The sequence below is a fragment of the Meleagris gallopavo genome, chromosome 1, assembly GCF_000146605.3.
Source record: "Meleagris gallopavo isolate NT-WF06-2002-E0010 breed Aviagen turkey brand Nicholas breeding stock chromosome 1, Turkey_5.1, whole genome shotgun sequence".
Classification (NCBI taxonomy): Eukaryota; Metazoa; Chordata; class Aves; order Galliformes; family Phasianidae; genus Meleagris; species Meleagris gallopavo.
The window spans coordinates 150149782-150161661 of record NC_015011.2 but is presented as its reverse complement, the minus strand read 5'-3'; the positions used below and the strand labels follow the sequence as shown (position 1 = coordinate 150161661).

General features: G+C 38.2%; 1 protein-coding gene across 1 annotated transcript in view; it reads left to right on the top strand.

Moving 5' to 3' along the window:
- LOC104917463 (carbonic anhydrase 9-like) overlaps positions 1–7901 on the top strand; it is a 21213-nt gene extending 13312 nt beyond the window's left edge. Inside the window, exons 2-3 of the transcript XR_796871.3 lie at positions 1056–1252; positions 7715–7901. The gene's annotated coding sequence lies outside the window, so the exon portion shown is untranslated. The remainder of the gene's footprint in view (positions 1–1055; positions 1253–7714) is intronic.
- The last annotated feature ends 3979 nt before the right edge of the window (positions 7902–11880 follow it).

The following is an 11880-nucleotide window of genomic DNA, read 5'->3' as shown; positions in this document are numbered from 1 at the left end:
TTTGACACTAACCCAGCTACTCTATTTTGCCACCTAGATCTTGGTCTAGTTGAATCTGTTTACTTCCTGTAGGTTTAACTGCTTTTCTCTGTTAGTAAGCTGGCTGTTCAATGAGTATATCTGTTCTTGGAAGTATGCATGATTCAATGGTTAAAATAAACACAGAGGTACCATTTTACTGAAGGATCTTTTAGAGAGAAAGAAGAAATTCTACTGAGGGAGGCAAACAATCAACCTTTCTCAAGTACCCTTCTCTCCATGCTGACCTTGCTAGCATCTCTAACATCCTTCCTGTGCTAAATGTAATGGCAAAGTAATATTTTACCAGCCTGAAACTACTTCTTACCTCTGTCAGTCTATGTTCTAGTTATAAGCATCATGATAAAAAAAAAAAGATACTATGTTATCCTGAATGCTGCTTGCTCTCTCTGCCCTTGACAAAGTTCATCAACTGGCACTGGCTGCACAGAAGTAACCAAGTCCAGCATGGTACTAAGGTTACATCACATCAGGAAATGAAGGACAAGAGCTTCTGCTGCAGCCTTTTGCTTTGTAATGGTAAAAGTTTTTCAGCTTGGCCTCTTTGTGTCCCCAAAATAAGTCATATGGGAGACCACACATCTGTCACATATAGTAATGCTGCTATATCTATGCTGGCAGTGGAAAGCAGGCTTGAGCTTTTTCTGCCCTTGCTAAGTCTGGATCTGTAAGTGCAAGGAAGCAAAGTCTGAAGATACCAGAGCTGACTAGACATGAATCAATTCAGCTCGGAATGTGGCCTATTCTGGTCCTAATCCAGCTGAGCAAGTGAGCTGACAGTAATATTTTAGTCACCCAGATGCAGCATTAAACCATGGGAGCTAGAATGTTCCCAGACCTAACCATGGGGATTACGTTTTTATTATGTGAGAAACTCTTCCAGAATCACTGAACTATTTCTACTTCTGAGTTTCCTACATGTTTATGCTGATATGATGCTATGGATCCTTTATGCTCAAAGATGTTGGCTTAACTTTGACTTTACAATCACATATTGAATTTCTGTTTTTCTCTAGGGGAAGAGCTCTACAGTCTGGAATATGGGAGATGTGGTTTGACAGATCAGAGGGCTTTGCTTCACCTTCAGGAACTCAACAGAAATCACTATCATATGCAGAGCCAGTGAGCTGATCTTCTACTGCTCTTTGGAAATTAAGTACACCTGGAAAAGAACAGATACTGTGCTGTATGAAATAGAGAATGGGGGAAAAAGGTGTGTCGTCATACACCAGTCCTCACAGATTCTTAAAACACTTCCAGTTGGAGAATGAAGTATATTTAATATAGGATCCATAGCTGTGAACTGGTGCAAGGGTGAAGGTAAAGCCAACTCCTAACTAAAAACAATTATATAAGAAAGCAGACAGTTGCAGTTTGATCTTTGAGTGGCCTGTAAGTGAAAAATTATTTTGCAAGGCTTGAACAAGGAGATTGATAGCACTTTCTGATACAAAGATTACTAAACAAGACTTGTAAATGAAGTGACAAAAGTGATAAGAATTCGATCTTGTACACACTTTAAAAGAGTTCAGACAGAATTGGACATTAAGGCCAAATTAACAAGGCAGTGTGCAGGATACTTAGAAATATTTCACATGAGGATTCCTTTGTATTTTGTATTTCACTTTTAAGTCCACCTTGTCATAAATCATTGCCAGTCCCATCAAGTTACAGAAAATGTACACTAGAGTATTCAGACAGAGAAATTTTCCACTCTTTATATTCTATTTTCCTTTCTGCCTTGACTATGAAACACTTCCATATTCATCAGAATAATGCCTTTCTCTCAACCATTTGGTAAAGGAAAAAAAAAAAAGAAAAAAAACTTAATCTATCATAACAAAGCAAAAAATATATTCATATATGAAAACCAGCCAAGGTTTTTTTTTTTTTTTTTGAAACAAACAAACTACAGTTGCTAGGGATGTGATTTAGTGGTACAAAAGAAGCCCATCCAATTTGATTTTTAAGACTTTTGTAAGCTTCATCTGCCATAGATTTGCCCCCCTGTCAAAGGGACTACTTTGATCTATATTGACTGAGAATTTACACTGGTCTTTTTATATAAAACATATTCAAGAAATACTCAGAGGATTTTCTTTCTTTTACTTTTTCTCTTTTTTCCTTTTCCTTTTCTGTTCCTCCCCTCCCCCTCCTCTTTCATTTCCCCTCCCTTTCTCTTCTCCTTTCCTCCTCCCCCTTCCCATCCTCTTCCCCTTCTCCTTCCTTTCCCCTTTCTTCCTCCTCTTCTTCTCCCCTCTCCTTCTTCTCCCCTTCTTCTCCTTTCTCCTTCTCCTCTTCTTGAAATCAACAATTGCAGTGTCCCTGGTGGTAACAACTGAAAAGGCAACTTGAGCAGCTCCTCATAAGGAAACCACAGAATGGTTTGTGTTGGAAGATCATCTAGTTCCAAACTCCCTGCCTTAATTGAAGACATCTTCCACTAGATCAGGTTCTCAAAGTCCCATCCCACCTGGAGTTGAACACTTCCAAAGATGGAGAATCCACAATTTCTCTGAACAACTTGTTCAAGTGCCCTCATCATGAAGAATTTCTTTCTTATTCCTAATCTAAACCTACTCTCCATTTAAAGTGATTACTCCTTGTGCTGTCACTACACACCCTGTTGAGTCTCTATCTTTCTTGTTAGGCCCCCTTTGAGGAGACTGAGTTTGGTAAGCGAAAGGATGAGGAACTCTTTATCTTGATTTTATCAGCTGCAATAATGAACTATATTTTCCATGCTGATATGTGTCATTTTGAACACAAGCCAGTGCTGAAGTTATATGACAGAAGCAATTCAGGTGACAAGAACAATCATCTGTCTGTGCATCAGTAAACGAAAAAGTTGGGGGAAAATTTTGAAGACATAAAAAAATTGGATATTTCACAGCTCCTGTGAAGGTAATTTCCATATTGTCACCTGGGACAGAATGTCTGCAGTGTATTACTTGAGTTCTCTGATATAAAACTCCATCAGTAGTTTAGTCTCTCCTTTTCTGATGAAAAAAAAGGAGTTGATTTCTTAACCCCGCCAATGTTTGCTGAAGTGGGTTTAATAAATTAGATTGCAAAGGAACTCTATGAAGGTGTTTTAAACACACACAGCAAAGTATCAACCTCAACATTTTATGCTACATTTATTAGGCATGAGAATAGACTAGATAATTACAGCCCAGGCCTTCCTCACTCCACCAGAATTGTTCACATTAAATTAGGGTTTTATTAAAAAGTGTTCTTCAGGGGAAAAGTGCCATCTCGTTTCTTAAAATATGAATTTTGCAATAAATTTTGACTTCTTAAGGCAAAGTACAGCAAAGAGTCTTCATTTTAAGCTCCATTTAGTGTTCACTTGTTTAATTTTGTTCATCTGTGGAAGTGAGAGCAGAGGTGGTAATGAATAAAAGGTGTGAGGTAATGCTGGAAAGAGATGGTGAGCCTAAGTCACATGAGTAGTAAAGTAAGAAAAAAAACTAATATTGCCTAGCAACGTGAGGAAAAAAAATGTGCCTGGGAACAGAAAAGCAGGACTTAGCTGCAAGGAGAGCATTTGCCAGTAACAAAGAGAAATAAAATTCATAACATAAAAATTGGAGGGGGGTGGAAGGAGCAAGAATGAGTAGTTCAGAAACTTGGAAACAAAAGCTATCTGGAGCTTGTCTTGTAGGGAAATGCAGAGAGCTTTACAGGAATGGCTATCTGTAACCACTTGCTTTGTATTTCATTATCATCATGATGAACCAAAACAGAAGATGAAACAAGTGGGTGGTCACCTTGCCATTACACTTGGAACTTTAAAGAGACAGTTGAACTGAAATTTCTGTCCCAAAAACATGAGGCTCATTACCTAGTCTAGAAGAGCAGGGACCTGTTCCTCACAGAACAGAACCTTGTCCTCTCACGGACTCCAAGCTTCTGAACAGTGTTGACCAAAAACATCTATTAAACAGCAGCAATGCACCTTCAAAAAGCTAAGATTTAGATTAGCCCTTATGGATTCTGGCAGCAGAACAGGGAGCTCAGCCTGGGTAAACTTGCCTTGCAGATTAGGAGCATTTATAGAGGGACAGCTTAACTCACCAACAACATTATGTAGTTGACTTTGTGTATGCTGGAAACAAAATGAGGTGATGACTATCACAACGCAACAGGGGAAATGGTCCTCATTCCCATTAAAAGCAATAGAATCGAAAGCTACTTTCAAATGAAAGATCTCTGATAGCTTCACTGATGGAAACAGCAACATGCAGATGAATTTTCAGCTATGCACATCTTGGCACTTAGTGTCATGTAATCTTAAATCTTTCTTTTCAAAATTCTACTCATTGCAGCAAAGGTAACGGAGATTAATGTAAGAGAATTGAAAATAAAGCATCAGTAAATGAAAAAGTAATTTATTCTTTCTGGGACTGCAGACACTGAGAAGGTTTAATCATAATCAGATGGCTATTGCACTGTGGGAATATAGGGCAGAGTTAAGGTTGTTTTAGTGGCCTCATTATATGCATCTAAGGATTTTCTGTAATTTGAGAGGACTGCAACACTGATGACATAAAATACTGTCAATCATCATTTTTCATCATTTTGTTATTTTGAACGCATCTTGACTCTGGAAATATTTTTTTTATTTTTATTTTATATATATATATATATATGTATTTTAGCTCTGGGAACACTCATTTTAAAACATCCCTCCGAAAACACAGTTGTTTCTTCGTTTCCCCAGGAAAGTTGTATTTTTAACATCCTAAATATTTTGAATGACACTTTTAAATGCAGAAAGGAGGAGGATGATAGACCTGACCCATAAGTAAGACATTAGAAGTTTATATTAATTCCAGATTAGCTAGCAATTTATAAAATTGAAACTCCACTCCCCTCTAGCTGCTGGAAGGGAAAAGGAGCTTGCTGGTTTGCTTTATTCCTTCGTTAATTTTGAGAGAGTTTTTAACTATTAAAAAAAGAAAGGCTTCCATTTTTTTTAGCTTGCCTTTCCTTTGAAGTTATCTTTAGTTACAGCTTCACTGATATTGTAAGTTTATAACTTACAACTGGTCTGATCTATATCTCAGGTTCTTCCTTTGCCATTATTTTATTTGGGTATTTGATGGTTAGCATTTTGCCTTGCAGCCTCTGTTTCTTGTCTCATTTATTGTAGCTGTTGTTTTAGCTACTTGTATATACTATCTATAGGTTATGACAGGGTGCAGGAAATAGAACCTTCATTTTCTTACACATTTCTGCACAAAGCAACAGTGCTTCTGGCACTTCCCAGCATCCTCTCGGCTCCCTTTTCTTTTGACTCTTCTTTTGCATAGCTTTGTGGGCACCCTCGGGAAGAAATGATGCATTAAGAAAAACAATCCTGATAATTTAAAGGTAATGGTCTTTGCTGATTCCTTATTTCAGGCTAAAAAGGAGTGTATGATTAGGGTCATGGTTTTCATTTAAAGTATTACTGAATATTATGCAAAAATATGGGCTCAATTATTTTGTGTGGAAGCACTTCTATTTCATAGGGATAGGAAATTACTCTTCTGGATTCCAAGTAAAAAACTATTTTGGTTTTGTTTTTTGAGAAACATTATTATTGTTCTTCAACATTTCTGGACATGGCAACACCACACTAAATGTTCCCATTTGCATTCTGCTGCAGTATATTGAAGTACTGTGTGAGAATTACACATCCTAGCATATCTTTCATTTTCCATATACCTTTTGTTTCCTGGATCAAGCTACTGGCTTTAGTATCTTAGGATAGTCTCTTTTTCAGAAAATGGAGAAATAATCTTTGACTTAATTTTCCTTCAGTAAAAACAATAATCTGATCTCTCCTATGGACAATCTGGTGTTTCCAAAGTTTATAATTTTCTTGGTTTGATTGCTACAGAATCATAGAATATCCAGAGTTGAAAGGGATGCATAAAGGTCATCAAATCCATATTCTGGCTCCACACAGGATCACTAAAAAAACAAACTATATGTCTGAGAGCATTGTGCAGACACTTCTGTCCAACTTGATGCCATGACCACTTTCATGGGGAGGCTGTTCCAGAGCCTGACAACCCTTTTCTCACATCATAAGGTTTGTTGAATTCCCTCAACAGTATGCTTATTTCACAGTTTTAGTATCCCTAGCAATTACATACTTGCCCACTGTACAGTGTCAGTTTATAAATCATCTGAATTTACTATCTGGTCATCAATACACAGTTCATTCTCAACTTAGTGATAGAAATATGTTCCTTTGACATTGCCTCTTTGGTTTGAATAGTTTTAAAGCAATTTTCTCTTCCTAGCATTTACAAGAGGTGATGCTGCTCAACCTAAAACCTCTCCCCATAAGTGAGAAAATTCATGTTCAATTTCATGAGCTATACAGCAACTTAAGATGTATCTGAGAAATATGCCCCCCCTAGTTTATCACAAGGTATCTTGCTTATCTACCTTATCTACTTTTCCTGGGTTAAATTTGGTCAATGGCCTCTACACAGTGTTTCTCAGTTGCTTGTGATGTGTTTGCACTTTTACAAAAAGCTAAGATCTTTTCCATGCTGGAAAGCCAACAATAGGCAGATCCTTTTATACAAGCTTATTCTTTTCTCTGCTCGTCAGAATCCTAGGTTTGCCAGAGTACTGCACCCAAATTTTCTTCAGAGGTATTCTTTGGTTGCTCTGGCTGCTTCACAGTTTTGTGGTGCTTAAGACTTTAATTTGGTTTTGTTTCTTCTTAAAATTGGTATTCCTGGTGCCATGATGTAATGTTTCAGGAGCAGAACAGAACTGAAGGTGAAAGATTCCAGTAGAATTTAAGATTTGTCTCGCAGTATCCTTGGGTTTTTCATAGATTGTGGTCCAGATATTTCCCCAGAGTTTTAGTTTCCCTGAGGCTGTCCAGATTTCCTCAGAGACAACTGGATGCCTGATCATGAGGAACTGAGTTTTCTCAGTTTCGGTTTGCTTTGTTGGTGCCATAGTCTGGGTTATTATGGCATAGCCATGTAGTATGGCCTCATTGCAAACCATACTACACATTCAAATTTGGTCTTTGGTAAGGGTAACATGCTTCCTTCTATATCTTCTATTCAGTTATTTTATGCAAATATGAACTTCTGATGTAAAATTTTGGCTTTCTTATAGGTTTGGCTGATCTACTTGGTAGTGTATATCATTTATTTATTTTGCTGGATTGACAGTAATCTCATGATCTTCCCAACATCATCTTCACGTCAGCGCCATGAAATATATCTTTACAGTCTGTTAAAATTCCAAACAGGACCCAAAATGATTATACACTTTCTTCTTTTAGCTTTGTTTTACAGTCAAATAAATGACACCAAGCAGTGAATACAATAGATCTGCTAGGATTTCCAGAAATGCTTCCTTGCATAATCCTTATGTTTGTTTGTCTGGTGGCACCGTCGTAATTGCATAGTATATCATTAATAATTGCTTTTTCTCAGGCCAGACACTGCTTACATCCTTGGCCATCCACCCTGCACCAATGTTCCTGACAGATTGGCATATATATGATTGACTCAGCTTTGTTTGCTGCTTAATTACATTTTCTTCCTTGCTGTGAGCCTCACTAGCCTCCTATCCATATGTTTCCTATACCACATGCTACATTATAACATAATAGACATACTTATTTCTAAATTTCATTCTCTTTCAGAGATGCTGCAGACACAGGGAACACTGCATCTGAATCCAGCACATGCTATCTTCTTGGTGCCTCCTCCAAAATCTTCTGTATCCTGACTGCCTCTTCCAAAGCTCATTGTAAACTACCCCAGTCTTTTTCCCGCGTATACCTTCAATGACAAAACAGCACAATGACAATAAATAATTCTCAGCAGTAATTATTCTTAGCAGTGATGCTGTTATTTCTCACTGGAGCTATTTCCAGTTACATAGAGATTTGTTTTCAATGGTAAAATAAATAAATAAATAAAAATGAGGGGTGGAGATGTTATTTTCATAAAGATTCTTGTAATAATTTTGGCATGCCTTCATAACTACTGTTCAGTCAATGGGTTAGCCTGAATGAGGAGAGAGCTTCTAGATCTTACATAAAAGCTGTTATCAAAGGAATTAATGTCTTTATGCCTGTTTTGTAAGCAGGAAGCAAGAGGATAACAGCAGCAAATAGAACAGATTTCACCCGCTAGATCAACACAAAATGTGGGCATTACACATATTACCCTGCCAAAAAGGACTTGGAGGTATTACCCTGCCCTTTTATTGCTCTGTCAAAAAAGGACTTGGAAGCATTGGTGGATGGGAAGCTGGACATGTGCCAGCAATATGCTCTTGCAGCCAAGAAAGTCAACTGTATCCAGGGCTGCATCCAAAATACCACAGTCAGCAGATAAGGGAGGTATCCTGCTCCTCTGCTCTGTGCTGGTGAGGCCTCACCTGGACTACTGCATCCAGATGTGGAGTCTTCAGTAGAGACATAGACCTGTTAGAGCACATCCAGAGAAGGGCCACAAAAATGATCCATGGAATGGAATGTCACTCCTACAAAGACAGAATGAGAGAGCTGAGGCTATTCAGCCTGGAGAAGGGAAGGCTCTGGGGAGAACTAAGGATGGCCTTTCAGTATCTAAAGGGGGCTGTAAGAAAGGAGGAGAGACAGACTTTTCAGAAGGATCTGCTGTAATTGGATAAGGAGAAATGGTTTCAAACTGAAATAAGGGAAATTTAGATTAGATATAAAGAAGTTTTTTACAATAAGAGTGGTGAGGCACTGGAACATATTGCCCATAGAGGTGGTGGATGCCCCATCCCTGGAGACATTCAAAATCAGGTTCAACAGGGCTCTGAGCAACGTGATGGAGCTGTAGATGTCCTTATTCATTGCAGGGGAGTTGGACTGGATGACCTTTAAGGGTCCCTTCCAGCTCAAAGGACTCCATGATTCTATGACTCTGTGACGTTACATTTTGCAGCATCCACCACCAGTACAGCAACTCAGTGGAAAAACTGTATTCACAATCCAGGTTTAGAGACAAGCACAACAGTGATCTGCCATTAATATTAATCTACTTTGTCAGGTGTGTATTGCTTTACTCAATGAATAGTGTCCACTTTTGATCAGTAATGAAGACTTCTGTTCAAGTTCAGCATTTGAATTTAACTCTACAATCAGCTTTGAGATTAAAAATGTTTTTGCACATAAATCATAGCTAGTCTGGTGTTTTCTTGCCTGCAATTTTCCTCCTTTGTTCCCATTTTAAAATATCTCTGATATTTAGACAGACAACAAATTTTGGTCAGAGCTGTACACCATGGATAGAAGTAACAACAGGAAAGAAATAGATTGGTCCCAAGGCACCGAGTCAAGATTAAAAGCCAGTTTATTTAATTAAAATTACATAGATGACAAAAAAAAATAATCGAAGGATTAAAAGAAGAAATGGAATGGATAATAAAAAGGGGAATGCAAGACAGTATGTAAAAATGATAATTCTGTCTACTCCAGAATATTTGATGAGCCTCAGGGTTATCCACATCTGCACAGTGTCTTTAAGATTTGTTCAAATACTGATGGAAATTCCTTCATCCTCTCTGTGACTCCACTTCCAGACACAGATATTTTCTCTGCCAGCACATGGCTCAACATCATGCTGTACATCTTCACTAGTTAAAAGAAGATGCAGTTTATCAATATATGTTTGTGCTTTCATTATCAAGTAATCTTATCAAGTTATGGCAGATAGAGTCTATAAGCAGAAGCATGCCCCAGCGGGGCATGCTCCTGGTGCTCCCAGCAGTCCTGAGTTATACAGCCACGTGTTTTGCCTTGGAGAAAAGCTGTCCTTTCTTTCATATACATGAGTCCCTGAGGTGAGCAGGGCAGACTCAATGCTGACATGGCCAGAGGAGCCATGTACTTGCACGACATACATTTTGGAGGAGCTGTAAATTTGCCTGGTATACACTTTCCTGGCTGATTCCATGGAAGACAGGGCGGGAGCTTCTCCAGAGGATTCCCTGTAGACATGCATCTGCATTATATCCATGGCTGGGTGAGGAGATGCACTTCCTTGGACATGCCTTGGAATGGTCAGCTCAGCATTTGCTGAAATGGGACAGAAAGTGGAAGAAAGAGAGTAGTATCTATGAGCAGGCTGAGTTTTCCTTTTGCTGCTATCTTAGCCTCTATAGTTGAAAATAATACAAAAAATAGTAGGTAGATTATTTATGAAATTCAAAAAAATAATTGGAAGGCCTAGATAAATGTATAATAAGAAAATCAAAATTCATGTTATATCTACCTCAGGCTCCTGAATACTGCTTCATACAACACAGAGGCTGTTTAGTGCAAAGCTCCTTGTGAGAGTTAAGCAGTATGTATGTCACTAAATTCAGATGACAGCAAAAGTGGTTGGCAAAGGGCTAAATTCAATTTCTAACAAAATTAATAGAATAAACCAATAATTTCTAAACTTTTCCTTCCTTTTTTCTCCTTCCCTCCTTCATTCCCTCCCTTTGTCCCTTCCTTTCTTCCTTCCTTTCCACCTTGTTGGTACATTGCACTTAGTTTCTCTCTTTTACAGGAATACAATTTAATTCCTCTTTAGGGTATATTTCTCTGTTCATTTCCCTCCTACTTTTTATACCCTCTTGATTTTTCCACTCCCTCCTCCTACCTGACTCTTGTACATACATGCACATGCCCGCACACTCAGTTCTCTTGCCATTTCCCTCTCTTGCCTCTCATTCTCCTGTTTTTCCTACCAGATGGCCAAGCCAAGAATGTCACAGGAACAGCTTGTTCTCATGACATTTATTGTAAATGCTACAAGACCAGTCAGGCACTATATTTTCACCTAGAGAGATAGAGAAGATGGGCCTTTTTCCACAGACCACGGAGGATTCTGCTCCCCTAGAAGTCACAATGCATTCCTGACAGCTGCTCTCTGGCTGGCTGAAGACAAATTTCAGAATGAGTACAATTCTCAAATGCAGATGTTCATGGCACAAATGCAAATCTTCCCTCTGCTTTATCATCAAATAAGGTCAGAAAACAGTGATCCGGTGAATGTTCATCTAATCACTCTAAGTATCTCATAAACATGGAACAAGACAGCACCTGTCACAAAGCATTTGTAATCTGAATTCATCTAAGTAGAAGACAAGGCACAGAATTATTACAGACAGGAAAGGGCAGAGAAGGGAATGGTGAAATTTTATTTATCAACCATCATATGACCCAGGTTTGACCCGTTTTCACTATAAACAGTGTTAGGGAGTCCAGATGATAAACTTCCTGACAAAATGACTTTTCTATTTTTATAAAAGATACAACAACATTTAAAAAAGAAATACAAATACAAAATAATCCTCTGAATACCTTCCTAGGAGGTTAGGTTCTTCCTCTACTTCCATCATCAGGAAGCTCCTTTCTTTCTGAGGCAAACCTACAAACCTTGTACCAGTAAGGTGAACCTGAGCAATTTTTAGTTGAGTTGTATGTATGTCTTTCAGATTTGTCTTTAACATGGCAGATACATTAGCTGATATTTTTCTTTTTTGGTACATGCATTTCCGTCAAATTTTCACATCAGTTGTCCACATCCTATATTTGGGCAACTGTATTTCAGTTCTGACACACAAGTAACTGGGAACATATTTTTGACTTGTCTATTCACAGCATAAACTCTGTGTTTTTGGCTAATTTTCAAATTGATTGAATCCTTCATTCCTCCATTCAAATGTGCAATGAGACTACCTTGTGGTTTGATACAGCCCAAAAGTAGCAACCAGTTAAAACACGAAGATCTAATTTGCCAACTGTCCTTCAGTATCATATCTGGAGACACAACAGACTAC